This window comes from Empidonax traillii, unplaced genomic scaffold, assembly GCF_003031625.1.
Source record: "Empidonax traillii isolate 1590-97213 ecotype Southwest subspecies unplaced genomic scaffold, ASM303162v1 scaffold283:size781446, whole genome shotgun sequence".
Taxonomy (NCBI): Eukaryota; Metazoa; Chordata; class Aves; order Passeriformes; family Tyrannidae; genus Empidonax; species Empidonax traillii.
In genome coordinates, this window is record NW_020955476.1 from 559384 (window position 1) to 576293 (window position 16910).

The window sequence follows — 16910 nt, forward strand, 5'->3', positions numbered from 1 at the left end:
CATGTTAGTAAGAATTCTGATGAAAGACTCGCTTTTCCTTGACCTTTAAAAAATCCACAAAATTCAGAGATATTGCTGCAACCACATTGCTCTGAGGCTCCTGGAAGGGAACAGGAGGATGAGAATGGCAGCCCAAGGCACAGGCTGCCATGAATAGCAAAGGTCCTGGAAAAAATAGTGACTCCAAACCAGCATTGATGGAAAGGTGAAATTAATTTTTATGGAAAACATTTCCATAGGGTTTTTTTTAAGGCAGTCATTGGAAATATACAATGGCTTTTTACCTCTCCATTTGGTCCCTTAGGCTAGTTTATGAACAAACTCTCCTTTGAAGCTTTTCTCTGGTACTCTCTAATTCCACTAAGACTGATTTGTTTCTAACTATTGTATCTGTTGTATGCAATAAGACCTATTGCACAGCTCTCTCTCCCTTCCTGCACTGATGTGAGAACAACAGGCTTATTATGTATGGATCTGTCTTTGCTTTACATGCCACAGACAAACAGACCTCGGAAAAAAAACCACCCTCATTCCACAGCTTGCAGAAATGTCCATAACTTTTAACACAAGGAAGTTCAAGGAATTATGACTTTCTATATGCTTGGAGTGAACCTCCAAGCTTCTGACCAACCCCAATGAAAGTGAATTCACTGCCATGGGGCTCAGAAACTCAAAACAGCAGGAGAGGCTGTCATCCACATTGACTCCTGCCATGTTGTGCTGGTCCGCTACCCTAATGAGATATCCAGGCCTGGGACATTGCTGGATGCTGTGCAGACAAGAGCAGTGGAGGAACCAGAATAGACTGTGCTAAAAGACACTGAACCACCACCTCTATTTACCCAGCGCTGGTTCTGTGTGTGGTCAAATTCCTATGTTAAAGATACCATATCTGAAGCCCTTATCAAGTGAACTCCTTTCTATTGCCGTGGAGAATGCTTCGTTATCCTGCACTGACTGAGCATGTAGGAGAAAGGATCAGAGGTTTATGCCTCCTTTAAGTTCAAATCAGAAAGCAACAGGTTTGTTCCGCGGGACTGACATTTAACTATTTGCCCTACATCTCAGGTTAAATTCAGAGCTAAATTTAGGACAAGTGTCTGGACAGAATGTCATGACACTAGTGTATATCTGTTGCACAGCATGCCATATGAACATGTAATGTTCAACTCAGTTAAAAATAACCGTATGCTTACCTAATTCAGCAGACTTCTGGACTTTGTCTTCTGAGCTGGTAAGCAGACAGTGCAATATTAAGAGTCACAAGTATACTGTGGGAAGAGACACCTCTAAAAGCAAGGAGACAAAAAATATTCTTCTGTTTCTATTCTCTCTTTCTTTGTGTGTCAAGTAACAAGTACTGTCCCATAGTAATAGGAGTATGACATCCAGATTATCTTAAAAATTGTTGTGAATAAGTAATTTAAGGGGAATTGAGAAAAGAGTTTTTTCCCATTGAAGAGAGATCTCCTTCCTTAAGGACAGAGTTAAATGGCTGTTAAAGCTCCCACCCAAAACCTAGAAGAGGACAGATTCCTTCACAGTAAAGAATTAGCTTGCTATTACCTGGTTTCCTCAGCTACAAGACAGCTAGATAACACCAATTAATGTGGCTGAGTCAGGGAGACTCAGATCTCCAAACTAAGCATCATTAGCTTCCTGAGCTGTGTTAGGAGATAATAGCTCCAGGGAAAACCTAAGCACAGGAAAAACATACCTGTTGTACCAGTGTCAAAACCACAAATGGAGATGGAAAATCTGCTTAACAACTTTTCAGATAAGATGAGAACAGCACAGATTAATGCTGGAGTAAAGAGCTCAACTTCAGCCAAGCTGCCTTGATGTCACTGAGAGCTGTAACAGTAAGAAGAATTTATTTTCTCTATATGAGCTGCTGCCATGCTTCTGTCCTTTGGCATTTATCTAGACCCACCTTGCTGATAAGGAAAGGTCAGGATGTTTTCACCAGGCCTTGGATGGTGGGGCTGTGGGTGCTTCGGCCATGCGAGTATGATAGCCATCAATATAGAGTTCTTGGGTTAGAGGAGCTGGCAGCCTCCATGGTTCCTTGCTGTGGAAACATCCTTATAGATCCCCAGCTCCACTCGCGTCCCTGGAGCTACAACCTGGCAGAGGGAAGGTCACCAGGATGAGAAGTAAATGCTGAATACTGATGACCATCAAATGGAGGGGCCAACAGGTGTAATGAGCAAACCAGTCGGTTATCAAGGTGCTCTGAGAGCAACAGGGCAGCTTGTGGGGCTGCTGAGCAAGCACTGGGGGAGTGCCTGTGACAGCTGAGCAAGGAGAGGGTTTCATTTCAAGGCAGTAGAAATGGGATACAAGCAGTTCCCTGGGTCACTAGGCGAAAGCTGTTCCAGCTCAAATGGAGGGGGCTGGTACCTGAGAGTTGCCTCGTGGCTGATGGGAGCCTGTGCAGGCTCATTGTGGGGGCAGGATGATCAGTCACATCATGGGCTACAGCAGATACTGTCAGGTACCCTCAGCAAAAACATCTCACCCTTAGGTGGGACAGTCCTCTGGGAGGAGAGCAAGGCATAGTACCATGACAGTGTAGGGAAATGCATCCATCTACTTTGTGCTTGCTCTTCAGATACGAAAGCACTTTACTGTGAGGGCATGCCAGCATAACACCTTCCAAAAGTGCTTAAATCATGTTTACTGTTTTTTCCTTTAACGAGTGATTTCCTTTTGACCTGAGATTGTGAGACAAGATAACATGCCAAACTATTCACACTATATATGAATGAGGTTAGTGCATGCAGAGTTTCAAAGATATTTTTCTTGAAATGCTGCAAAGACTGAGTCATTTCTCGGTTGGCACATTCTATTTTTCATGAAAATGGTTTTGCTTTCTCTGCTGCAATTGTACATCATATCTGTCACATTAGTTGTGGTCACTGTTAAGTATAATGGATTAAGCTCTGATATAATCTTATTTTCTGTTGCTTGGCACCTAAAAATCAATCAGGCCATTGGTCAGCTTAGGTTGACCCCATAGGTTGACCCTGATAGTGTTAGTTTAGGAGCATTTGCAAAAAACTTTGGTCAGAATAAAGTTTCCCTCAGAGACATTCTGCCAGTTCATGATGACTGGTTTAAATCTTCAAAACTTGGCACTTTGCAATCTTTCAAAATATTTTTTGATTATTTACTCCTCAATAGTCCCGTTTTCATATAACACTGCACCCAGATTTGAATCTTGTTCAAGTCTTTATCTCCATGACATTTTGAAGCCATGTGTCCCAGAGCTGCAAATAGCACATTCTTGTGTTAATGTTGTTCAACTACTGACAACCTCTTGCTGTGAACCAGCAAAGACCCACGAGTGGTTTGACCACCAGAAGCAGGGACCTCACTCCCCAGTGTATGCTGGCACTGTAAGTCAGTAAGGAAAATCCAGGCTGCAGGCACCAACCTACCTTTGACACATTGAGTCACATGGAAATGACACTGGGGTGCATGCTGGAGACACAGAGTTCAGACTGCACAGGAAACTGTGGCTAGCTTTAAAACACAAAGAAAAAAAAAACACCCAAAACCTGATACATGCACCAAGGCTTCACTTTTGCAGGCAGCAGCTCTTAGTGAATGTACCAGGAGACGCACTGGGGCAGTCTGTGCAGCACATGGCAGCAGCAGAGCTTGAGATGCAATTTGTGTCTGGAAAGAGCCAAAACTCTCCTATCTCAAAGAAAATGATTTATAGTGTAAATTCTCACCAGTGCTATGAAATGTTTCTGGCAATTGGTTCACTGCTCAGGATATGAGGAGGAATGGAGTGTTTCATAATCATGTTATTAATTCTTTTTTTTTTTTAAGGAGAATAAAAAAGGGAAGATTTACCAGAAACCATTGGAGTAAGTGTAGGGTGCTGTCCTCATTACTGATCTTTGTAATCACAATCCACCACATGTCTGGCCTCAGGATTGGTTTGTTTCTGCTCTGCATCACATCTGTGTAACAAAGCATGGGAACTAATATCAGTTTGGTGGTATGTTCTGGTATATCGGTTCAGAAACAGAGAAGACGATGGAGTCACACTGGAGTAAGTGAGGAGTCAAAATACCCTAGGGTCTTATAACACACTAGAAATAAATAAATATGCAAAGAAAGAATAGATCAACCAGGCATTGCCAACTTTTCTTTCTTTCTTTTTCTTTCAAAATTATATTTTGTTACTTATGAAAAACTTTGTTTTTCTCTTCTGGCTCTCCTGTCATGCAAAGTACACACATGAATAAGGACTCTGTCTCTCTCTTCATATGTATATGTGCATATGAACAGATATCTTACTGAAAATTTTGTGTACTTGGTACTTGCATACAATTTCCATCTGTCCTTACTTTCCTACTGAATGCAGGAAAACTGACAAACGAGGACAGGCAATGCAGACTTTTGCATTTATTTATGTCCAGAACAAGCAGATTTTTAGGTACTGTAATTCAGTACATTTCTGATTATTTTAGTGGAACTATGCTTAATTGTTTCCAAAGTAGGAGCACAAGAATCACTTCAGGGAGAGGCGTGTATGTTCCATCAAGAGATTTTTAGAACTCTGCCTCAAATCTGTGAAAAAAAATCGTACAAAAATGGCACACCTTGACTTGCCACATGAAGTTCTCATGGCACAGTAACACTTATCCTTTTTGAGCTCCATATCAATATCCTATGTCTGATAGAAACAGAGAGTAAGACTTCAAGCTCTATGGAGGAGAGTGAAAAAATCTCTGCTGTTTCCACAGGCTTCAGGGCAATTTACTGACAACCACAATTGCACATAGACCTGGAAAGGACCTGATGAACAGAATTTACGACTCTGCCTGAGCAGATCATCAATGAAACATAAAAAATGGGTGTGCATTCTGCAGGTGGTTAGGTTGAATAGGAGTAAGCAGAAAAAAGAGTTTATTATAGGAAGTATACGTCTTTACCATCCTGGGTGTACAGGTCAGAGTTCTGTACTGGCTGAGCATCCTCAGGAAAAAAATCATTATGAAGGTTAGCAGCACAGAATGCATATTATAGCACAGAACCAAAAGAAATTTTGAAAAAATAAATCTGCTGTTAAGTACAACTAAAATGTCATAACCCAGATATAATCATGGGACTCTGCACTTCTTGCTTGTTTCATAGAGGAAAACCACACTTTGCTATGCAAACATAAGAAAATACTGCTGAGAAAACTGCCATTTGGAGGAAGATTAAAAAGAAAAGATAAAATTTGTGTACCTCTGCACACTCTGCAGTAAATATGCACAGATGCACCACAGATGCAAAGAGAGGACTAGGAACCATGTGAAAAAAGGACAGCACCAAGAAAGCCTAACAGCTTCTGAAAAATTAAAGAAATTTAATCCCAACCCTCCAATTCTGTTTGTAGCATTTGTATTTTGATGCAATGCTGGGAAGTGTTTATATTGAATTTTTTGCAGCTGATTTTGAAGCTTTCAGGTTGAAAATTTCCCCAAGGTGTTACATGTGGCAAGGAAGGAACATTTGCACAAGTAAGGTTGTTAACATGACTTGGCAGATCTCTGCATAGTGGCAAGCAGAAGAAATACTTGCCAGGGAAAGCCTGATAACCTGGTCTACCATCTCTGCTTGGACATGGCTAAGGCTTCTGGGGGAACAGGGTTTACAGGTGTGGCCAGGAACACAGCCCTCCACTGCTCCCCTCTGCTCAGCAGATATTGGAAGGAGATTTGCATCCATCTTGAAATTTATATTTCTCTAAATCATAGTTTGGTACAATTAAAAAAAATGGGGCTGGGTTGTGTTGATGCTGTTAGGCAGGGGTTGTTAACTTTTCCGCCCCCAACTCTGATTCCTTTTTTTTCGGTAGAAGTCATCAAAACGCATATGTGACTTAGTGAATAGAGCACTTTGTGTTGGGAAAAGACCCTAGTGTGCTCCCAACTTCATGTTGGGAGTAACCAGGGGTCCCCAGCAATCTCAAATGAGGTATTTGCTGCAAGTGAAAAATAGCAAAGAAATGTTTCGTGACCCAGTTAGGTGAGTTCAGGTGGGTGACTTCAAATCCCACCATCCCCTTGAATAGAAAAGAAGAAACCTTGATGGGGAACATAGTGCTTGGAGATTCTCAGAAGCAACAGTGCTTCTAAAGAATTTAGGACAATAGGGTGGAATGACTGGGTAGTAACTTTCCTGTACATATAAAGCAGCTCTATCTGTAAATTTAGCATTGTACACTTAAGGGTGGCATACCACAACATAAAACCAAACTGGTTGATGTCAGTAGACACTGACTGAATTTAAATTTGTTTTGCAACATGAGGAAGGGAGATTGTAGAAGGGAGTGAGATGATTCATAATTGCAAAATCAGAATTTATAGCAAATAATATGGAGTCAATAAAAATAAAAAGGCAGAACAACACCATGATTAATATGACACATATGTGCACAGGTGGTTGACTCAGGCCCAGAAAAGCCTAGAACAGATCTGGGAAACTGAGTATGTGCAGCTGCTGCTCACATTAGTCCATCTAATCCATCCGTCAACTCTACTGTGCCCACCACTGCGTTATCTATTTACATGGCAGAGAGCTCAGGCAAATGCATGCATTGACCCACTTTATCTAAGTTGCTGCACAAACCTACTTACCTAGTTGCTTATGGCTAGCTGAATTGCCTATCAGCCTCCTCAAAATGGTGCAAAAAGTCCAAGAAGCACAGTCCTTCCCATGTATTTTGGCAGTATTTCTTTCCAATAGAGTATCTCTTCATAAGAATCAGCAACGTACTAGAAATGCCCATTAATTTCGCACATTTCAAGACCATTCTCTTACAGTTTGACTTCAAAGACTTCCAACTCCAATAATAAAACATTTTGGACTTCTAAAATTTATAGCCATAAAAAAATCAAATACATAAAATCACATAAGACATTTTGTATAGCACTAATCCTGGAACAGAAGCCTCATTTTTCATATCATATCTGCCAGACTTATTCTGTGCCCAGTGGAAAATCTGCTGCTGGGCCTATGAGACCAGGTGCTTTCTTCAGTATTCCAACAGTTGTGGCCACTGAATTAATCTCTACAGGGGTGGCAAGAAAAACATTTCATCTAAAGAAAATCTTCATGAGCTGTTTAACATCCATCTATACCGAGAGATTAATTCAAGAGACCATCACGCTCTGAATTACACTGATAAATACATGCCAGTCTTGCTGGGCAGGTCCTGAGAGAATGGCCTGAAGTTGTGTCAGAGGATGTTTAGGTTGGATATTAGAAGATGATTCTTCACTGAGAGGGTGGTTGGGCACTGGAACAGGCTCCCCAGGAAAGTAGTCACAGCTCCAAGCCTGACAGAGTTCAAGAAGTGTTTGAACAATACTCTTGGGCACATGGTGTGACTCTTGGGGATGGTCCTGTGCAGGGTCAGGAGTTGGATTTGATGATCCTTGTGGGTTCCTTCCAACTCAGCATATTCTGCAGTTCTGTGACCTGGGCTTGCATATCTACAAAATTTCAAATCTTTGAAGTTAAACAGTGATGTTAACCTTAAAGAAAAGTGCAATTTCAAGGCTGCCAGGTTGGTGATTTTTGGGTTGACTCTTCCTGTTAGAAACCCTGCTGGCCTCTTGAATGCCTTTCTCCCTTGTGCAATATGATGCAATGTATTTGCTGCCTGGCCCCTGAATTCACTGTTAAAGTATAATCTTTGCACTAACTTGTCAGAAAGCTGGACATGTCTGTTTTATGTTCCCTCAATCTGTATTTAGTCCACTTTGTCTTCATAAGGAGCCCTGCCCAGATAGATATATACATATTTATAAAAACACCCATTCATTTTATATACAGAACATCTCAAAGTACAGTCATCCCTGTAAACATTCAGGCCAAAACCCCTCTGGCACTGAAACTTCTGATGCCAGAGCAATGAAAAAACTCTTTTCGTTGTCTCAACACAGCCCTTTCTCATATTTGCTATCATGCACTACCGAGCAGAGCTGTGCGACCATATGCCATGACAAAGCACCACATATCATTGCTATTATCAGGCTTAAGAAAGGTGCTAGGAAGAAAATCTCATTACTGCAATCTGGTATTTCTCATACAAAGTCTGATTCCAGATTCAAATTCTTGATCTGTTTGTAAACATGAAGTGCAGTCTTTATTTCTTGTTACATTTCCACTTAATATTGAACCGAAAAGAAATGTTAAAATAACAAAAAATACTGAAATGACCTTGCTTTACAAAGTAAAATTTTCCAAGCAGTGTAATTGCTTTTGAAACCAATCAAGCTTTATAAAAATCAGAATCCTAAACTTCCCCTATCATCAATTCATAAATTTTTTAAGAACTTCTCAAAGTATCACTGTATTCAAAATGCTAAGGACAAAACTATGAGAGACAAGGAGATGCATCCTGCCCTCATCTCTTCTAATTACCCTTATTGTAACACCAACAAATGCAACTGATTCCCTTTCAATTCACATCAACATTATTGAGCTTATGACTTGGGCAAAGAATTAATTGTCTCAACAGAAAATCTGTAACTAGAAATATCATCAAAAGAAATATGATGAAGGGTGTTGCCCAGTCAGTCTTTGCTGGCAAATAAGTAATGCTAATTTTTTAAAAACATGTCAATTGTGTAATTTCCTGGCTGATGCAAACATCTTGTCCCACACCAATGGTGTTACCTGACAGCAGAGAGAGTCCAGGTCTGGAATGAAGATTACCAAGGTGACTTGTGATTGTGCCTGGCATGGCTTAGGTGATAGACAGCAGCATCAGTATAACATAGGGACAGTCCCTTCTGCTGGTCCCCAGGGGAAGGGAGGAGAAAGGATCATCTTCAACCCTCTCTGTGAGATGAGCTCATGCTCTCCTTACTTACATATTGTGGATATGAGACCAGAAAGACTGGAAGTCCTGTATGACATTTTGCTTTTTCTGTATATCCTTGGGTAACCTGCTGCTTTAACAGGCTTACATAGGGAAAGTCAGCTTTGAACTCTTTTCTAAGGATGAAACACCTGCTGAAGCCAAAGGTCATTGCACCGTGTACAGGCAAGTAAACATGGAGTAAGAAATTAATGATTTTGGTGATGCTTTGGTTGATTTGATTGACTGTTGTATATTTTTCATGGAGGAAGAGGGCAAAGGTGTCACTCATGTCCCCATCATCCACGAGGTGGGACAAATGTCTTTGCCTATTCTCACGTATTCCAGAGAATCTCAGGGAACAGCATTTTCTCATTAAATCAAAGCAAACTCTTCCCTATTAAATGATCCACTGCCCTCTCAGTGCACAGGGTCAGCTAAGCTCACCCCAGATGTTTCCAGCTAATTGTCTATTGTCAGTTGGATCCAAGTTTGGGCCCCTAGAGAAGTGAATGCATGGCACTCTGTTCTTCAGGAAAATTACCTTCTTATGGTTTATGGACAGCCCAGATGAGGCAGTGTCGTGAGTGCAGGAAGCCAAGCATAGGGTAGATTTAAAATGTCTGTTCAAATTTGAGCTGAGACACATTTTTATAGGGAGACATCCCTCAAAGAAAATTCTGTATTTAAAAAATGTGCAATTTTTTTGTAAATACAGCAACCTGAAAGCAGTTATTCATTATGAGAAAAAGGCAACAAATCAGCAATGTAACCAAAAAAGAAAAATATACTGTGTTAAGGAAATAAATCTTACTTCCAAGTCTTCAACAATAGTATCTGCAGCTATGGATAATTCCAGTTTGGTTTAGGATGTGTAGTCCTACCTTAGGTACCTCCTTCCCTCCTCTGTGCAGAAAGTGGGTTCTGTGCTTCAATTCAGCCCATGTAACTGTGGTCAGTGAGAAATAATCCACAGTCTGATCACCTTACACCACCCTGAATCATTATAGAGAGAGATTAATGGCAATAGGCAGTGTAGAAATATCAGTGACCCGTTACAGGATGAGGATGCTCACCTCACAAACAGGGACAGAGACAAGGCAGAGGTGTTTAACATTTTCTTTGCCTCTGTCTTCAACAGAGATGATGAACCAAGGGGATCTCAGTGCCCTGAGCTGGAGGACCATGACTGCAAGAATGATCAGCCCCCAGTTGACCCTGAAACTGTGCTTTCTCATTCTGGTTCAAGAAGTGTTTGGATAATACTCTCAGGCACTTGGTGTGACTTTTGGGGATGGTCCTGTGCAGGGCCAGGAGTTGGCCTTGATGATCCTTGTGTGTCCCTTCCAACTCAGTACATTCTGTGATACCTCTTTGGGCACTGCAGAGCTTGAGAGGGCTACACTGACATCTCAGGATGTTTACTTTTTTTTTCATTAGCTCCAGGATTGCCTAATCATTTAACTTTGGCACCTCTTTGAAATGCCTAGGTGCCCTAGAAAACCAGCACATCCTCTACTCAGTTAAAAACACCACACTAGATTAGATCTTTCTGGAGGTTAGGCCATATCTAGCAAATTTGTCACACAGCCAGTGTGGACAAGTCACTATTTATTTAAATCAATATGCACCCAAACCAGCATAAAACTAGCACTGTATGATGCAGGGCTGCCCTCTGGGCATTTCCCATCTTGACCTAGTCATGAATGTTCGAGAGTCTGAGGACTGCAGTGTCCTACCAGCCTCACTGATCATAATAGTGTGAGTACAGCCCAGCCTAGCCCACCACGTTCTCCTTTGCTGCACCTCAACTGCACCCTGATCAAAAAGTGCCTTCCCACTTTATGCTTCTTGAGGGCAGTGACGGGATGGGACCTCGAGTGATGGTGGCTCCTTGCATGCTCAGAGGAAGTCTCTCAGTTTACTTCAACCAAACAGGGACTTCCTAAAACTGTTGTGCTCCTATTCAGGTTTGGGATCACCACATAAAGGGTATGACTGTACTATGAGGTTGAGGAGTTGGAAGATGACATTTTGACCAAATTTAGGACAAAGAGATTGTACTCTGAATTGGTTTTATGCAGTCACAGGGGGGTTTGCTGTGTGCCTTTACTGGCTTTCAAAGCTGGTTTTCTTTGTAGGCCCCCAGCAAGATGCTGGAAAGCAGCACAAATATGCTCCAGAAGACACTATTTCTAAAGAGAAGTCAAAGTCCATTGTGTCACAGCAGAGCTTGTTGCCAAGTATCAAGAAATTAAAGCGAGGATGAAATCTGCATCCCAGTGGAGAGCAGAGCTGACCACCAAGCACATCAAGACATAGGCATCCTTCTCCACTGTACTAGGAGAGGTGAGCCCTGGCATCAGGGTTTAGTCCTGCTTCATTCCCTTCTAAGTCTCTTCTGGCTGTTCATGGGTAGTCTTTGCACGTTCCCACACATTGCAATCAGTAGGAGATTTAAGCAACAGGCATAGTCCATTAGAGCAGGGGAATTGCTGCAAATTGTATTCTTTCTCCAGGGAATAGTAGTGTGCTCACTGCCTCTCTATGGGACATCCCACATGCAGTGACAGGAGTGACTTTCATAATTTACCATGACATGTGAGTCAGTGCTGCAGCCTGCATGGACTGCAGCCTAGGTCTTTGCCCATGCTGTAAAATCCTTCAAGTTCAATTTAGCAATGGCACTGAGGTCAGTTATTACATGAACATCTTCCCCTGTGCTCCATTCCCAGCGTGAACCCTTCAATTGTTTGGGACTTGATCTGATGGAGATAACACATCTACACAGGGCATATCTGGCAGTTTACCAAGCCCCTGTGTGGGGTGTCTCATCCACCTGTTAAATGCAGCATTTAATTTCTTTTCTGCCAGAATGTGAGTCAAACTTTTAATTTTCAGAAGCTTTTTTAAGACCAATGGGAAAAGAGGAAATGAGGCAGCACAAACTGCCAAGCAGAAGTAGAATCAAATGAAATGACAGAGGGGTAGAAAAATAAACTTGTAGCAGAGCTGAAAAATTGAGAGTCAGGTAAGGCCTAAGCTCCCCCTGCCACAATATCAGACTAGTACATCTCCATTGTTCCGTCTATTCTGTTAGTAAAATAAATTAGCACAAAAGTACAGTATTGATGATAGGAACAAGGTACTAAAAGGGACTCACTGCATCTTTAAGTAGTGTGCCCTGCTGTTGTTAGTAAACATTTGTACAATCCTCATTCAGATTATAATGAGAGCCATCAAAAAGGAGCAAGGAAATACCGGCTAAAAACAGTAAGGGGGTTTAAGAACTGCTTAGCTGGACAAAATGCTGTTTTAAAGCCAAAGAGGACTCAAAATCTGGGAGCTTGAGTTCCTTCTGCAGTCAGTGGGAATTAGCCTGTGTTATCTAGCCTGTTCATCAATAAAGCAGCTGTGTAAAAAATGTGGACGATGGAGCATTGCCTCCCCTCCTCTAGTCGTGATTAAAATACAGTGCCTCTTGACCAGGGTCAGAAGCCCTTCAGGTTTAAATTCCAGGACATCAGTCAGTGATCAGCCACTTTTGATGCAGGTCAGAGATGAGCAAAGAATGAAGCTGCTCAGCCTGAGCAGTGCTGGGCATGTGGTGATGCAAAGCCTGAAGCAACCAGGAGGCTCTCAATGCCTATGGCAGTGTGCTAAGTGATTTAGGCACCTCCAGCATTAGAGGCCTTTCAAGAAGCTGCAACTTGCAAAAACAGTGTGCCAAGGGATGGTGTCCAACATGGCTGTAGCCCCAGCTCCTGTTAAACCCAGGAATATATTGTTCAAGACCTCTTTCCACTGATTACATGCTTTCTTCTAATTGACTCATGGCCCTTTATTTCTTTTGCTGCCAACTCTCTCCTTTAGTTTAACTGGCTCTTGGTCCTCCCTAATGTTATGCCCTTGCTTTATTTATAGAAAGCACTGGTATCCACTCTGGGATACTTTCTCACTAGCAGTGAGCCAGCCAAGTTCCCGTTGTCCCAGACTCAGCTCCCCTGCTCTGCTCAACTCTCCCTGCTGCACCTGTGTGGTCTGAGTCTGCCTTTCAGGAACACTGCATGCAGTAATTGGGAGTAGATCTCATTAAAGTCTAGTACCATGGGACATTTATACTTGCTATTATTAAGTATTATGATTATTAGCATTTCTATTCTTTCAGGAGACCACTGGGAGGCTGAACTGTCAGAACTGCTGGATTTCCCTGTCAAGGGATAGTTGTTTTATATACTTCTCCAACATCATGGAAATCAACCTCATGAGGCATAACACAATTAAAAGCTCCTTTGACACCAAAAGATTCCTTTAACAACATACTTATTTCTTACTGTTTGAACTAGCTCTTCTAAACTAGTCATGAGTTTCTTCATTTTCTTTTCAGCCAGCAAAGGTAGAGAGAAAAGTTGCTAAATATGAAGTATTTGATGGTTTCCTGCTGAAAACCAGTGACAAATTGCCTGATGGTGTTAATCTATGGCACCTGCTGTTTCCTTTACTGTAGTAACTGACACTGCCTCCCTTTGCTCCTGAGCTGGGCCCAGTACACACGGTCACCAGCACTCAGCTGTGCAGAGGTGCAGCTGGCACCTGATGGCAGGTCACACAGACTGGGGCTGAGCCTGTGTGCCTGGTCAGCACTGTCCAGTGGTAGGCAGAGGAGGAGGGAGCCAGATCTCTTCTATAATATCTGCATCCCAGTTTGACCCTGGGATCTGCATAGCCTTATGGCTGGGAACTAGGAGCACAGACTCCTCCAGGTGATATCAAGGGACAAAATTCTTCCACTTACCAATCAATATAACTGTGCCTGTAAAGAAAGTAAGTCAGGACTGCGTAGTGCAGCTTAGCAGCATCATCATGTTTAATTGATGGGTTTGTCTGCTTGGGCATTGGGTTAGGCCAAGATGATGTGAAGTTGCTGAAAGGATTCACAAAGTATACAGTTAATTTCTGCCTTGCTGAGCTTGCTATTGAAGATGGGGTCTAAAGCATGCCTCTTGTACAGGAAGCTCTGAGACCTGCAAACACCATGTACCACAGATAGCAGGTCTGCTGAGCCTGCAGAAGAGGGCTGTGATACTTGGATGGCTCCTGCATTATCACTGCAAGCACAGACTGGACTGAAAGTAACTACAAGCATCCTGAGCCTCCTGAGCCCCGTTCCCCATTTCCATCATCAGCTGCTAGCTCTGTTTTGCTCCTGGCTCCACACAACCATACAACACTCAGGTGGAGCCAATCTGAAGAAACCTGTCTGGACAAATTGCAACCTACTGGCCTTGCTTAGTGCTTTTCTCATTTGGGGTTTGACTAGGGTTGAATTACCCCCCTCCCAATGACTGTGGATCTTGCCCTGAAATGGCTCCACAGCACATGCTTGCGTGGGAGAAATGTTAAGGGGAAACAATTCTGAACTTCTGCTTTCACCCTTTTGTGAGTGACACAGTCTGTATTTCTTCACTTCTTTATTAGAGGATTAGAGTTGTAGTAGAAGAGGCTCCAGACTGTTTTATAGCTCAATATTTTTTAGCAAACTGGTTGTGACCCCTGTAGCCCCATGCAAGACAAGCAAGAGGACTGTAATATGTTGAAACTTTTATTACACTATAAAATGAATACAGTCCTGCTCCCTGACCCTGCCCCCCTCTCATGTCTAAGGTCAACTATGCTCTGCCAGCTTCTCCAAACAAGCAAATCAGTCCAACAAGCTTTGATACTTTTTTCTCTTGCTTTTATAAAAAATATAGTGGGGTCAAAGGAATATTTGTGTTAGAATGAGGGGGGCTAGCATCCAGTGGAGGTTGTTAAACATAGATCCAGCTTGCAGAAGGCTCATTTGGTATAGATAAACCCATTCGTGTTTTAATTTAAACACTTAGGTGATTTTCTTTTAAGTAAATCACTCTTGGTTTGTTTACATACAGATGAAGGATCTGTTTATCATTACCAAAAACTCTAATCCTGCTGAGTTACACATATCTTAGAGATGATGCATTAAATGCATTTTCATAAATGTGTCTTAAATCCTATCCAAATCCTCGCTAGCATTCCAGGTCTTTGGGTTTTCAGTCCAATCTCAATCTGGAGTGATAATTTTGCACCAAAAGATTTACCAGACAGAGCTATTTAACACCTAGTCAGGTGTTAAGCCTATAAATAGTGTATCTCTTGGCAAGATTTAGACCTTGAGCTGTGAAAAGTCACTGGCTTGTTTTCGCTGTGAGGTCAAGTCTCTTTGAAGGAGTAGACTGTTTAAAGGACACAGAAGTCCCCCTGCAGACTTTGAAAAAACTACAAAACACAAAAAACCTACAAACCCCAAGCCAAAACCCAAACCAAAGAGCTTTCTTAAAAAACCATTTCACTCATTGATGGGAAGTCTCACAGTGGATTGATTTCCTTGTGGGAATAGAGAGTCCCACTGTATTCATCCTCTACTAATGGAGGAACACCTTACTTGTTGAACAGTTTTCCTCCTTTCTGTCTTTATCACCACATTTTCCAGAAATTAGATTCCCTGGGATTAGAATTTTAAAGCCCTTTGACATGAAATCACTTCGGCTGTGCTGTCTTGTTTTCTTACCTTTCACATTCTCTGAGTAGAACAGGGTTGTTTCCTTTTGCCAGACTTTCACCAGCACAGGCACTTCACATCATTTTCTCCCATCTCAATCCAGCCCGTGCTTTGAACTCAGCAGATTAAGTAGCAGTCCTTCCTGTTCAGGTAGGGGTGAGAAAGAAGACACAGTGTGGTTTTGTCTCAGGAGTCTATTTCAAGCCTCTTCAAAGTTGCAGGGAAACCTGCAGATGCATCTAAAAATGTGAAACTCCCACATTTGAAAACTGGTAATTACAAAGAAATCCCAATTTTTTGGAATTCTTCACTGCTGAGATGACCTCCAGATGTGGTAGAGGGGTGCAAGATGAGAGCTGAGATACCAGTGTTCCTAATTAGTCATCTTGAATCAATTCCCACTACTAGACACACTCCCCAGAAGTGAGCTTAGGTTGTTATGCAGAAGTCCTGATTCTTTGTGGATTTTGTAAGATGTAGCCAGTTCCTCAGAGGTCCATGAGAATAATATATCCCACAGGAAGAAATCTGCACATCAGCAGGATTTGGCTCCTACCATGACAACAAAGGACCATTAGGTATATGTGACAGATGGCAGGTGGCACCTCTGTCCACTTTGTGGTCCACTTGCCTTCTGTCCTTTGACCGATTATTTGGCACTTGTTAGGGAGCTCAGGGTAAGGGGAAACACAAGACTGAGCTACAAACAAGAATTCTATGGTCATCCTGTCAGATGACCACAAAAAGAAGCCAGTATGACCTTGAAGCCATGCTATGGGAATATGATAGCACAAAAATCATGATGTTACTAAGCATGTTATTTATGGTTTATAGGATGGTATGTAGGTCAAGTCACACCACCTAAAAATCAAATACTTTGTAGTGAATCCCATCTTCTTGCAAGAATTCCTAAGGGCTCAGACTCACATATAACAGAGGAGAATGTTTCTCCAGTTATTGCTGACCATAAATATAAAATATATCCCCCTCATTTGAACAGGGTAGAAAAAAAATCCCTTTTGTCAAATGAGTGGTGCCAGTGGCAACTGCACAGCCTGGATACCCTCCCTGTTGGAATCTCTCGTGGATATCAAGTGGGTTTCTGGAGGGAGGCCAAGTGCAATCCAGGCCACGGTGATACACAAACACGGTGACTGAAGCCTATTTTTGAGCCATGTTTACAAAATGTTTCTACTGAGGCTGATTTCTATGGTTAAAAGAATACTCACAATATTTTCAGTTAAACTAATCACCCTTATTCATTATTTAGTTGGTATAAATTGAGAAACCATGCCCTTGCTGGGAGAGAAGGAAGTCTCAAAAAGCCTGTCTCCTCATACCATCACCCTGGATCTGATCCATACTCCAGGCCAGCTCCCAGGGAGGCTCCAGTGGTGCCCATCAGGTGTGAGCTGTGTCCGGGTGGAACTACTCCTGGCATTAACTTTTCTG

General features: G+C 42.1%; 2 long non-coding RNA genes across 3 annotated transcripts; both read right to left on the reverse strand.

Moving 5' to 3' along the window:
• Nucleotides 1–1214: 1214 nt before the first annotated feature.
• LOC114060649 lies at nucleotides 1215–2163 on the reverse strand. 2 transcript variants are annotated; one of them, XR_003571930.1, is made up of 3 exons: nucleotides 1934–2163; nucleotides 1718–1854; nucleotides 1215–1289 (listed from the first exon to the last, which is right to left on the reverse strand). It is a non-coding gene; the product is annotated as an uncharacterized LOC114060649 (long non-coding RNA). The 2 variants fall into 2 exon arrangements; XR_003571931.1 differs by having other exon boundaries at nucleotides 1223–1271.
• An 889-nt stretch (nucleotides 2164–3052) lies between these two features.
• On the reverse strand, nucleotides 3053–16197 carry LOC114060648. Its single transcript, XR_003571929.1, has 3 exons — nucleotides 15468–16197; nucleotides 3868–3977; nucleotides 3053–3528 (listed from the first exon to the last, which is right to left on the reverse strand). It is a non-coding gene; the product is annotated as an uncharacterized LOC114060648 (long non-coding RNA).
• Between the last annotated feature and the right edge of the window lie 713 nt (nucleotides 16198–16910).